The sequence below is a fragment of the Rattus rattus genome, chromosome 5 (assembly GCF_011064425.1).
Source record: "Rattus rattus isolate New Zealand chromosome 5, Rrattus_CSIRO_v1, whole genome shotgun sequence".
NCBI lineage: Eukaryota > Metazoa > Chordata > Mammalia > Rodentia > Muridae > Rattus > Rattus rattus.
In genome coordinates, this window is record NC_046158.1 from 195,386 (window position 1) to 208,362 (window position 12,977).

Sequence of the window (12,977 nt, forward strand, 5' to 3'; positions counted from 1 at the left end):
CCCGGGTGGGAAGCCTTTCCTCTGCCCAAAGACGGACGCCCTCCCCTCGTTGATAAGTAGTTCTCCTGGCTCTGGGACTACAGCATGTCTTCTAGCTCTGAAGGAGCAATGGTTGGTTCCAAAGCCCAGAACCTTCACCTGGAGCCTAGCTATATGTTCTAGGTGCCATTACAGATGTTCAGAGAGAAAAGCTGGCCTGTCCTTTGCATCTGGTAGGGTTGTGAGGGAATCGAGCAGGCACATATAACACAGAGGTTGCTGAATGGAAGTGGAAGTGAGAGCTGGGGCAGAACTGGTGTTGCGGACCTGGCTGGGTCCTTTCTCTGTGGAACATAGTGTGTATGTTCTGAGGTGTCAACAGGACCGACTTCTTCCTCGGTTAAAGCATGAGTGGATTAGATTAACCCTTGGACACGGGGAAAGGTCTGTCTTAGAGCTAGACAGTGCAGGCAGTGTGCAAGATATGTGGTTACGTATTGCTTGGGAAGATGCAATAGGGGTCAGTGAGATGGCTCAGTGGGTAAAGGGGTTTGCTGCCAAGTCCGATGACCAGAGTTTGATATCTGGGTCTCAGCAGTAGATGGAGAGAACAGAGTCACAACAGTTGTCCTTTAGTCATGTGCTCTGTGTAGCCCCAAACATACACACAAAAAACAAACAAACAAACAAATGAAGTTTTTCTCCTACTTTTTCCTTTTCAAGACAAGAGTTTCTCTGTGTAGCCTTAAATGTTCTGGAACTCCCTCTGTTGACCAGGCTGGCCTCGAACATAGAGATCGGCCTGTCTCTGTTCATGAATGCTGGGATAAAAGGCATGTGCTACCATTGCTCAGACCTGAGTTTTGAAAACAGAAAGAAGAGAAAGAAAGAGGCAATAATTCCATTTTCCCATCCAGGGCTGAGTGTCCTCCCGAGAGATGCACGGGAGCGTACACTCTTGACCACGGTTCTTCCTGAGGGCGCCACTGCCATCATTTCAGAAACGTTGCTCTGGTAAAAGTCATGACCAGAAGCAGTTTGGGGAGGAGAAGGTTTAATCTTACAACTTGTAGTCTATCATCCTGGGAAGTCAGGGCAAGAACTTAGAGGCAGGAACCGAAGCAGAGACCATGCAGGAATGCTGCTTACAGGCTTGCTGTGCCTGGCTTGCTCAGCTTGCTTTTTTAAAAATATTTGTTTATTTAATATATATGTGGACTCTGTAGCTGTCTTCAGACACACCAGAAGGGGGCATCAGATCTCATTACAGATGGTTGTGAGCCACCATGTGGTTTCTGGGAATTGAACTCAGGATCTCTGGAAGAGCAGTCAGTGCTCTTAACCACTGAGCCATCTCTCCAGCCCTCAGCTTTCTTATATAGATAATGATGGCACTGGCCACAATGGGTGGGGCTTCCCACACTGATCAGCAATCAAGATATATCTTCAGACCAGTCTAGTGGAGGCAACTTCATTGATTGATTGATTGATTGATTGATTTGTATGTATGTATGAGTGTTCTATCTGCCTGTACACCTCTATGCCAGAAGAGGGCATCAGATCCCATGGTTGTGAACCACCATGTAGTTTCTGGGAATTGAACTCAGGACCTCTAGACAAGCAGCAGCCAGCCAGTACCGCAGATCCATCTCTCCAGCCCATGGAGGCACTTTCTTAATTGAGGTTCCTTCTTCCTTAGTGACTCTGGTTTGTGTCAAATGGACAAAAACAAACCAGTCGTAACAGCCTGGGAGCATCATGCTAGAAATCTCTTCCTGAGACCGATAAGGCCGACAGGCAGGCACTTTCCTCACACAAACATGAAACTGTTTGAGCATTGGTGGAACTGAGTGCTGGGGGGTGATCATGATGGCTCTCTCGGAGACAAAGCTGTGTCCTTCAGAAGGACAAGACTGTTTAGCTCTTGATGTTCTGTGTATGTGGCTCTCGCTAGGTGCCAGTTTCTACACAGATGTCACCATTCTCATTTTACACACGTCGCAGCGCAGGCACAAGCGGCAGCGTCAAGTAAGCCTCCCAGGATAGTACGGCTCACAAGGCAGAGCCTTAATGGCATCCAGACCATAGATCACTTACCCAGCCTAGTCCAGCCCCTCAGTCACCCTGAGAGGTGGGCCTGAGACAGGATCATCCCCATCACACAGGACAGGAAACCCGGCGAGTCGCTCTACCCCCTTGCTCGGCAAGCTTGCCTTTTGTGACCATCCCAAACAGTGCTGGGATTAAAACATGATGACTAGCAAGTTTCATGTTGGTTGTGCTCTGTGCTCTCTGCCAAGAACACTTAATCCCCACATTCCCACAGAGGTAAGTGGGGTGGGAGTCACAGCCAGAGTGACTTGGAACAAAGCCAGGGCTTCCCACTTCGAGGTTGCAGCTGCTGGTTCTTGGGATGGACAGTGCGGACAGACCCAAGGCCCAACGGTGGCATGGTGAGGTTCCTCACCCCTCTCCCTTTTGTGCCCCTCTGCCTGCCACCCAGCACAAAGAGCTGACCTGGGGTGCATCCCCTGGAGAACCCCAGGGAGGAAGGGCCGTTCTAGGATGCAATAGGGGAGTATCCCAGAGGGGTGTGTGACTTGTGTCTCCCTCTATGTTGGCCACATGGAGGGCGTTAGTGAGGGTTCTCTGAGGTAAAGAAGGGAAGCTACTTCCTATGATCTGAAGTGTGGTGGGGTTGGGATCGGTGGGAAACTCCGTGAGGAGCTGTGGCATGGCTCAGTTGGCGAGGAGCTTGCAGAGCACGCACAGAGTCCTATATTCCACCCCCATCACTACAAACGTTTAAAGAGGTCCTGCTTTTTTTAGCACAGCCCTTCAACTCTACCCTGATGGCCTGTCCCTCCCCCCCAGTGGCCTTGGTCCCACGGAAGAACACAGCCGCACCCTCTTAAGGAGTTCAGTTCCAATGAGGAATCTGGGAGAAGGAAAGAGGCAGGGCCTACCCATGATCCTGGGGCCCTAGAGAGTGAGGCGGGCAGGGTAGGGGTTGGGGAGATGATATCAGAGAGTGCAGGGAGCTTCCACTGGGAGCTTTCCGGAATTTTCCATCCTTAACATACACATGGAAAAGGCCTGTGTGTTATAATCAAGTGGACAGATCTGTATAACCACCACCCAGACCAGAAATTTCTGCCCTTGGTGCCCACTTGTAATACCATAACTAATTTTACTTGCATAGGGCTTTAAGTTAAAGCATTTAACTGATGCCCCCTCTCCCACCTTTTAAAAGAGAAGGTTGTATATGTCCTAGGTTGACCTCAAACTCACTGTGTACTCAAGCCTGGCCTTGGAACCCTCCCAAGTGCGGGGATGATGGACAGACAGGCCCTAGAGTGTGTCCTTTTGGGTCATTCTCCTTTGGCTGAGTACCGAGCTGAGGTCCTCCTGTTCACGTGACCTGGCTGTAGCCTGCTGGTTCTCAGAAAGGATGTCATTGTGGCAATTGGTGGCAACTTTCCACTTCTGATGGGCCTTGGGGTCCAGGGTGGGGTGTATCTGATGCTCATTGCTTGGATATAGATTTGAGAGAGGAATGACTATGTCACAAGCATGTGTTCCTGTGGGTTGAATGGATGTCATCAGAGAGGATTTAAGCAAGCTAGTAGGAAGAACTTCCAATCCCTGAAGGTTATAGTCAGCTGGCTCCTGCCCTCAGAGGAGGAAGCCATGAAACTTCCTTCTGAGAACAGGAGGAAGAGGCTCCATTCCAGGCCGAGTGACCTGGGGCCAGGCCTTGACTCCTTCCTGTCTGGCATCGGTCCCTTCCCCCATGGTCTAGGGTTCTCAGACTTCCCGGCAGTGTCCCAGCCACTTGGGGAGGGAACGAGGCAGAGGCCTTGAGTACCACCTCCCTGCTGAAGCCGATGCGTGCCATAGACAACTGTTGTTTCTGAGAGCAACAGCCAATGACAGGGTGCTTCCGTGCACACAGTGTGAAGGCCTAGTGTGCACACAGCCTGGGTTCCATCCCTCACGTTGTCATATGACTGGATGTGGTGCACACCCATCATCCTAGGACTGTTGGGCAGGCAAGATCAGAAGCCCTAGGTTGTCCTTGTGTACACGATGAGTTCATAGTCTACTTAGGACCCTGTCTCGAAAAGGGGGGAAAAAAAAGGTAGGCAGGGGTAAGCCTTGTCCCTCAGGAGCAAGTATGGGCCTCCACAACCGTCTTAAGTGCACATAGTAAGGGCTTCTCTGTGGAGATTTGCATCATTTTCCAAAGCGCCGTGTTCCACAAAACTGGCTTCCAGAGCCAGGCTGTGGAGGAAGAGCTTATCTCAGAACCACATTTAGGCATCCCATCAAAGTGCCTTGTCCGCTCACTGGCCTCTGTCCTGGGCTATCTCACACACATCTCCACTGACTGGCCATCCCTGGGAGGTATCACTTGAGTTTGTTTGCATCCCGCACAGCTCCCGGTTTTACCCCGGGACTGGGTGATGGGGAGGGTGGTGGCCTCGCCTCTTGTGACTCCTGGCCTGGTTTGGTCCTGTAGTTTTTCCTCTTGGTGAGGAAGTCAGAGGACCAGCCCAGAGCCCTGCTTCTGCTTTGCCCTGTAGACCTGAGTCAACAGCCTTGATAAACAGCCCATTTCCTGGGGCTGAGGGAGCAAAGGCTGCTGCTGAGGGATCTGTCTGCCCACCCCACCCCTCCTCTTCCTGAAACAGCTGTTTATTCTTTTGACAGGAGTTGGAGCCCTGTACCTTCCTTTCCTCTGAGCCCTGTCTCCTTCGGCAGGCGGGAGCTCCATAGAACTCGGTTGCTCTGCTGTTTGCTTTGGAGAGGACACAGCGGACGATGAGGTATGTTCAAAGGATCTGTGTTTCCCAGCCTTGGGTCACCGGGAGCTACTGTTAGGTCACCAAATGGTTCCACCTGAGGGAGGACCCTTGCTCTCTTCCTAACCTTTCCTTGGTCCCTTCCATGCTTTTGTTGTCCTTTCCCCTGTGTTTCTGGAAACAGGGCCTGGTGGAATGCTGGCTCGGGGACTCTGGCATTCTGCTTCTCTTGGCAGCGCCCGGGGCTGTGCCAGTCAAGGCTGCAGCCTGGAGTTCTCTGTGTAGGGTTTGAGTTGACGGGGTCAGGGGTCAGGGGTCAGGGGCTGAGTCTTGGGCAGGGCATGGTGGGAGGGTGCTGAGCCGTCTCTCCTCTGGGCGGACTCACACACTTCTCCATTGGCTGGTTGTTTCACTTGAGGTTGATTGCTTCCCATGGGACACTGCTCCCAGGGATGGCCCAGCACTCCTCTAGCATGTCTTGACTGTAGAAAATGATTTGATGGTGGTTCCTGGGGGCAGCCAGGAAAAAATGCTAGCTGGATCCCTGCTTTAGAGCTCCTGAAGGAGAGTGAAGCAGAGGTGCTGAGGTGTAAGAACAGGTCGTACTGCCCGTGATGTGTGTGATGGTTATATCTGTAGATTTAGTCAGAGACCTTACTGAATCTGTGTGTGTGTGTGTGTGTGTGTGTGTGTGTGTGTGTGTGTGTGTGTGTGTGTGTGTACACGTATGTGGACTTGTAGGCATAGAGGCCAGAAGAGGGCATTGAATCCCCAAGGGCTGGAGCTACAGGTAGTCATGAGCCATTTGGTGTGGGTTTTGGGAGCCATGCTGCAGATTTTGTAGAAGCAGAAAGCCCTCTTACCCACTGAGCCGTCTCTCCAGCCCAGCCCCGATTCCAACCTTCTCAATGAAGACATGGCCGGAAGCTGGTTTTTCTTTCTTTCCCTCCGTCAGTTGTATCACTGATACTGTAAAAATCTCTCCCTGTGGGGAATTTTATAATAAAATGGTCTCCCCTTATCTTAATCCTGCCCCACTGCGGAGAAGGAGACCTAGAGGTAGACGCTCTGACCTAACCCGTTGCTTCTGAACGTGTCCAGCAACCTCCTGCCAGCCACCCCTTCCCTCGAGCGTGCTCTCAGCCAGAACACAGAGCCATGGCCACCACAATGACCATTGGTGCTGGTGAGGCAGAAAGGACTTACAAGTGAGGACAGTGATCACGAGGCGCACAAGCAGATCCTTGCTAATGGCGGAAGAGTGATCCAGTCAGGTTCCCCCAGTTCATCTGAGGAGAAGCTGACCTTACTTAGTGTTTGGCCAGTTTGGGGGTGGGGGGAGTTCAGTCACAACGCCATGGCGATCCTGAGTAGCACAGAGAGATTTGGGTCTTCCCACCTTCCCAAAACAGTTGTCAGGGTCTCTGACCTCCAAGTCCAAGAGTCCAACACCGGGGATGGCATCCCAGCCCCAGGTAAGCTGATTAACCTTTACGAGCCCATTTCCATGGATGCAAAAATGGGATTAATAGTAGAGTTACATCACGGGATTGTTGTGGCGGAATCAAAAGACAGCTGGAGAGTGCTTTAGCCAGACTCAGGAAGGAAGCAGGTATAAAGCTGACTTGATGGGGGCAGGGCACCTTACGAAAAAGAATTTAAAGTTGTAGATGCGATATTCCGTAGGGAAGTGAGCCTGTGTAGACTATGAGACTATGAAAACAGCCAGGTCCTTCAAACACAACATTCAGAAAATGAAATGGAAAAAAAAAAAAGGTGGCAAAGTTGGAGAATGGATGAGATGAGTAGAGCTGCAGGATACACGTGCTTTACTTTGCCTGCAAATGAAAAACAATAAAATTTTCGCTACTTATAGTTACGTCCACACATGTGTGTCTGTGCGAGTGTATGTGCACATGGGCACACGAGTCCAGGTGCCCTCAGAGGCCAGAGGTGCTGAATCCCTGGAGTTCCGAGGTTGTGAGCTGCCCGGATGCTAGGAGCCAAGCTCTGTCCTCCGCTCTGGGAGAGCCGTGTGTACTCTGACCTGCTCAGCCATCTCTCCAGCCCCAGTACTGCAGACCCAGTGAGTGTCTTACTAAGATGGTCTAGACCAGAGGTTCTCCACCTTCCTAATGCTTCTTTAATGCTGCTCTTTATTGCCATGGTGAACCCCAACCATAAAATTATCTTTGTTGCTACTTCATAACTGGTTTTACTGCTGTTATAAACCATAATGTAAATAGCTGTGTTTTTCTGATGGTCTTAGGTAACCCCTGTGAAAAGGTCAGTCAGTCAACCCCTGAAGGGGTTGCGACCCACAGGTTGAGAACCATTGTTCTAGTGGCATTTTCTTATTTTAAATTACATTTATTTAGTGTGTGTGTGTGTGTGTGTGTGTGTACACAGTCAACACCAGACATACAAACAGTTCCTTGCTAATGGCGGAAGAGTGATCCAGTCAGGTTCCCCAGTGTGTGTATTCGTTTGTGTAGGGCTCTGTAACCATGGTGTTCTTCACTGTATCTCTGGCCCCGCTAGGTGCTTAGCAGGGAGAGGCGACTGCTTGTGCCGCCTCTGCTGCTGGTCCTGCTCCACCCCCATTTCCACCGCTGCCCGCATTCGTTGCTGGGCTGGGCTGGGCTGGGCTGGGCTGGGCTGGGCTGGGCTGGGCTGGGCTGGGCTGAGCCAGCAGGAGACTGACCAGCCAGTAAGGGGGCAGGGGAGCTTCTGGAGGGGATGATTTTGGGGAGAAAGCAGATCTCTTCCCCAAGCGGCGGTGTTATGGCTCTTATGACAGAGGCTCTCAGACGATGGTATAATTCCTGCACATCTTTAGTTCTGAACAGGACAATTAAATAGCTTTTGGATGGGTCAGTGTCTCTGACAGCAGGTACTTCCTGTTGGTTTGGCCTGAGAGCTTGGGAAGACCTCATCTACAAGGGTGTGGTCCTGTCTCTGTGACTGATCTGTCACATCCTCACCTGTGGAGGAGGGGCTTGGGGCATTGTTCTGCGTGACTTGGTCTGTCTCAAAACCTCTCTACAGGGGCCTATGGGGGGCTGCAGCTAGTGACACCCTGATCTACGCCTGCCATTCCTTTTAGGGTCCCCCAGGGATTCAACCTGTCTCAACCAGAAATCAGGGTACCTTTCACTGCCCGCCGCCCCACACATTTGTGTCATGCATGTGGGGGGTCAAAGGACAACTTGTAGGAATTACCTTTCTTCATTATGTAAGATCCCAGGATCTGGGGACGGATGTCACTAAAGAAGCAAAAGAAAAGAAAAAAGAAAGAAAGAAAAGAAAACCAAAAGACAGATTAGTTCATTTGGTCTTCATTGTAGTTGATGTTCATGACTGGTGATTGCTTACCATCGGGGAAGCGTCAGGCAGAACTGTTTTTGCCTTATAGTTTGTTGTTAGTGGTGTCTGGGATGGTCTGGACAGCTTCCCACTCAGGTGGCTTCAGGCGGATCCCCAGTGTGTAGTCCTTGTTCCTTGATAGGTTGTGCAGTTGAGCCGGGTGCCATTTTGGGGAAGCGCTGGAGGCTTGGCACATCGTGACCCCTAGCAGGAAGAAAGTAAGGCCTGGAGGCTGTGCAAGGTTCTGGGACCCTGGTGGGTAAGCGGGGTAGCTCCTCGCTTCCTCCTGCAGCCTCAGACAGCTGCCAGAGCTAGACAGCGATTCCTCCAGACTGTAGGGGATCCTTTCTACTTTAGAAAGCGCTTAAATTTTCTCCTATCTGTACCCTGATATGAATGAATAAAGTTCCATTTTGTAAGGGGACCCAGAGGCCCAAGCTTCATGGGGCCTGGTTAGCGAGCCTCTGTACTGCAGATATATTGGTTGGCTGAGGAGTCTCTCATTAGCTCATTCAGTCTAGGAAAAGCATACGGGCCACGGCAGCAGGGTGAGCCCTTAAGGAATATAGATGCCCAGTACTGATGTCTCATGCAGACCTGGTTAAGTGGAAAAGCCTGGAGGAGAGGCCTGGTGCCAATGACTTCTTTATTTATGGTCTGTGAAACTCTGTTTCCAGGACTTCTAGAAGGACGGCCTCGGCCTCTTTCCTGCCTGATGTTTGCAAATGCCTTATGTGGGCAGGCATGAGAAGCAGCAGGGCTGCCTGGCTGCAACCTTGCCCCAGATTTGGCTTCGCAGGGTTTCTCTCAGACTGCACCTAGGGGCTGGGGCTCATCCTCTGTGAGGGGTGTTCTATGGGCCTGGGATTCTTGTCTCTGTTGAACTCACTGCTCTGCATCCATGACTAGAACCTCTCCCCCTAAGAACATTGTCCTGTTATAGCTGCCACTTGTGCAGAACATGCTGACTGCCTGGTACAGCATGCCTTGTAGGCACAGTCTATTTCTGTCCTCTGCAAAGCCCCAAGGGAGATCTTTGTGTTTCTATATTACACATGAGACAAAACCTCAGGTTAAAGCAACTTCCCCAGGGCATACATCTGGGACCCTGCCATGGTCTGAGTCACCACCTAGTCTGAATTTTTTTTTTTTTAAAGATTTATTTATTTACTTTATGTATGTGAGTACACTGCAGCTGTCTTCAGACACACCAGAAGAGGGCATCGGATTCCATTATAGATGGTTGTAAACCACCATGTGGTTGCTGGGAATTGAACTCAGGACCTCAGGAAGAGCAGTCAGTGCTCTTAACCGCTGAGCCATCTCTCCAGCCCCTAGTCTGATTCTTACCTGTAGTGCTGGATTAAAACGCCCTTGGATGTAATTGAGGATTTGAGGAAACCAAAGGCTGGTGTTGTAGGCAGAGGATTAGTACAAGAGGCGGAATGCTTCCTTAGCCTGACTAATGTGAAGAGTTCTATCAGCAGAAATGTGTATGTGTGTGTGCGTATGTGCAAGTGTGTGTGCACGTGAGTGTATGCATGTGTGCAAGTATGCACACATGTGTGTGTGCATGTATGTGTGCATGCGTGCGGGTATGTATATGTGTGTATTTTGTGTTTCTGTGTGTCTGTATGTGTGTGTGTGTGTGTGTGTGTGTGTGTGTGTGTGTGTGTGTGTGTGTGTGTAGTTAACAGGCAGTGTCCAGTTTACCATTCTATTGTTTTGTTTGCTTTTGTAACATTTGTTACTCCCTTTGGCTCCTTCTGGAATGGAGGGTCCTCAGTGGCCTTGTTTATCTGTGTTCAAGAGCCCACTGGTACCCAGTAGCTTAATCCAGGGTGGTGGATGGGTCAGAGTGGCACAGGACTGAATCAGGACTCTCATTGATTTGTTCACTCCACAAACATATGGGTGCGCCTACCAATCACCCTGCAGAGCCTGTGCCAATCTGGACTCACCATGCCTGCTCCTTCCTCCGGGAGGAAAGAGTCGCTTTCAGGCCCAGGAGTGCAGGCAGGGAGGAGAGCACATCCTAGGAGGTTTGGTTTCTTTGGCAAGTGCTTTCTCCCTGCCTTGTCCCCTGCTCTCTGAGACAATAATAATGGCTTTTCCAGGGCCCTCATGCATCCAGCCAAGGTTCACCTTTCACCCCGATTGAGATGGAGAAAACAGGAGCGCCCAGTGTCTGCTCCAGAGAGGAATTGTTTGGAAGGAATGTTGCCATCTGGCTGGTGGATCTGTGAGGTTCTCTGAGGGGGTGTTCACTGAGCCATGAAGTAGATCGGGGAAGGTAGAGGCTTCCCAGTGTCTGACTTTGCCTTGTGAGATGCCACCAACACTGGTGTGCCTCAGGAGGAGGGATGCAGGAGCCAAGTCTCTCTCTCTCTCTCTATCTATCTATCTATCTATCTATCTCTCTGTGTAGTCCTGGCTGTCCTAGAACTAGCTGTATAGACCAGGATGGCTTTGAACTCAAAAATCTACCTGCCTTTTTGGAGTGCTGAGATTAAAGGCATGTGCCACCCCATGCCCTGCCCTCTTTCTTTCAAAATATAACTCTTATTTTTATTTTTTTCCCAGATGTTATTTACAAATTATAGGAGAGAACACACATTTTTTATCTTTTAAAAGGGATAAACATATTTATTAGAGAGCTTCATTTCAGATTGACCCATAAGAAATGATTGCGTTTTATAAACTCATCCACCTGACACACATGATGTCTATTTGTATTTTCCTCTTTCAAACATTATTGTTGTAATCTCACTGGGCTTTCTAAAAATAAAAGCACCCGCTGTATACATCTTTGTAAAGCCGTGCAGTTAAAAGTTAAGGCATGTGAACAGGTGCTTACACCGTAGTAAGCATAGGTCAAGGTCCACTTGAAGTCACTTCTCTACATGGGCTTTAATGGAGGTCCTGGAACAACATCAGCACGTCCAAATCATGGTGAAGGTATTAGATCCTTCAGGGTGGGCTCATGAGATCAATTCCTGACCACCTTGCTGTGAATGAATGGCACTGCTCACCCAGTAATGCAACTTGAATTAGAGTTCAGGAAACATGGAAGCGTTGAAGACTCTTGCTTTGGAAATGTCCCCGATTGCAGTGACCACTACAATATTCTGAATGACAAAGTTTTTTTTCTTATAAAGGATGACATTTAATTGGGACTGGCTTACAGGTTCAGTCCATCATCATCAAGGTGGGAACATGGCAGCATCCAGGCAGGCATGTGTAGGAGGAACTGAGATTTCTATATCTTCGTCTGAAGGCTGCTAGTAGAATATTGGGTTCCAGCCCACACTCACAGTGACACACCTATTCCAGCAGGACCACACCTTCTAAAAGTGTCACTCCCTGGGCTGAGCATACAAACCATAACATTACACTCTCTGGCCCACACAGGCTTGTTCAAACATGCGAGTCTATGTGTACACCACTTAGGAGCCCGTTCTCTCCTTCCATGGTACATTTTGGGCATCAGGCTCTGACTGCAGACTTTTCTCAGAAAAAGGTTACACGCAGAGCCATCTCTCTAGCCCTTGTTTGTTATTTCAGTTAGAGAGTCTTGCTGTGTGTAGCCCAGGCTGTCCTCAGATTTGCACCCTCTGTCATTAATCTTATCTTGTCAAAACAAGAGAACTAGTTTAGTTTGATCTAGCAGAGTCCCATTCTGCACTCACCACCACCCCCATCCCCAACCCCCTCCACCTAATCTGAAGCTCTGGGCCAGATAGGCTTCATTCAGACTTTGGGGCACATGAATTGCTTAACACCTATGGTGTGGCACTCTCAAGTAACCTTGACGTTTATGCATAGAAATGCTCAAATGAAATAGAGATCACAGAGCCAAATCGTCAGTTGAGGTTGCTACACACCTTGAATTCCAAAAGGGTGTTTGGTTTGCCAAGGTTTTTAGAGATGGGATAAGAGCTGAAGAACGGTAGCTTCTTGTGTAAAGTTAGAACTCAAGTCCTAACTCTCCTGAGGTCACGGCCTCAGCTCTTCGTGATCTCAAATCAGGACTTCTCCGGCTCTCAGCCTGTTGTGGGGTGTCCTTGAGGGTAACAGAATCTATTTCTCGATATAGGTGGCCTTGGCTTGGGAAACTCGGTGGCCCTCCAAGTCACTGTGAGCCAGGTCCATTACCTCACCCACAGAATGAGGCGCTAGGGGAAAGAGAGAACGAGCTTCCTGGAAATAGAAAAGTGGGTCCCTGCATATCAAGGGAGGACCTGGCTTTAGCTGAGGCTTTTTATCCCCTGCACTGATCAGCTCCAGCCTGTAGTAAACTAGGGACAGGCTTCCAGCAGGCTCGTTTGAATGGATGTTGGGGTCTCTGGTTGGTTGGAAGGTAAGGTCAAAGAAGGAAGTCTAGGAGGTGAGGGGAGCAAGAACTGGGTTGGGATCAACTATTGTCCTGGTCACTCAGGGTCCTTTAAAATCTACAGGCTCTGGGCTGAACTTACAGGGAATAAAGTGAACTACGCCGGAGCTGTTCTCTCAAGGCCTGATCCAGTACTCTGGTGCAGGAGGAAGGCTTCTGAACCAAACCCAGCCAATTGACAGTGAAATGTTGTTCAAAAACTCATTCCCGAATTGAGTGAGGCTGAGGAATTCAGACTTAACATTTGGGGGCTCGTCCGGGATCTGAGCGAATGTCCTGTGTGACAGAGACTCTTTGGGGGCTGTTTCAGTTTCATGTGTTCAGTGTGTTGCTGTTGTGTCCTCAGTGTTGTGGTGTTAGTCTTGAGTGTCGTTGTTGGTGGTATTTTCTGGGATGGCTGTAGGGGGGCTCCGGGAAGGAGCCAAGGAGCAGCT

General features: G+C 49.8%; 1 protein-coding gene across 2 annotated transcripts in view; it reads left to right on the forward strand.

The window, feature by feature from the left end:
• The window catches only part of LOC116901100 (N-acetyllactosaminide alpha-1,3-galactosyltransferase), a 72,589-nt gene that overhangs the window by 30,748 nt on the left and 28,864 nt on the right, over positions 1-12,977 (forward strand). For both annotated transcript variants that reach the window (XM_032902662.1, XM_032902663.1), the window contains exon 2: positions 4,693-4,808. The gene's annotated coding sequence lies outside the window, so the exon portion shown is untranslated. The remainder of the gene's footprint in view (positions 1-4,692; positions 4,809-12,977) is intronic.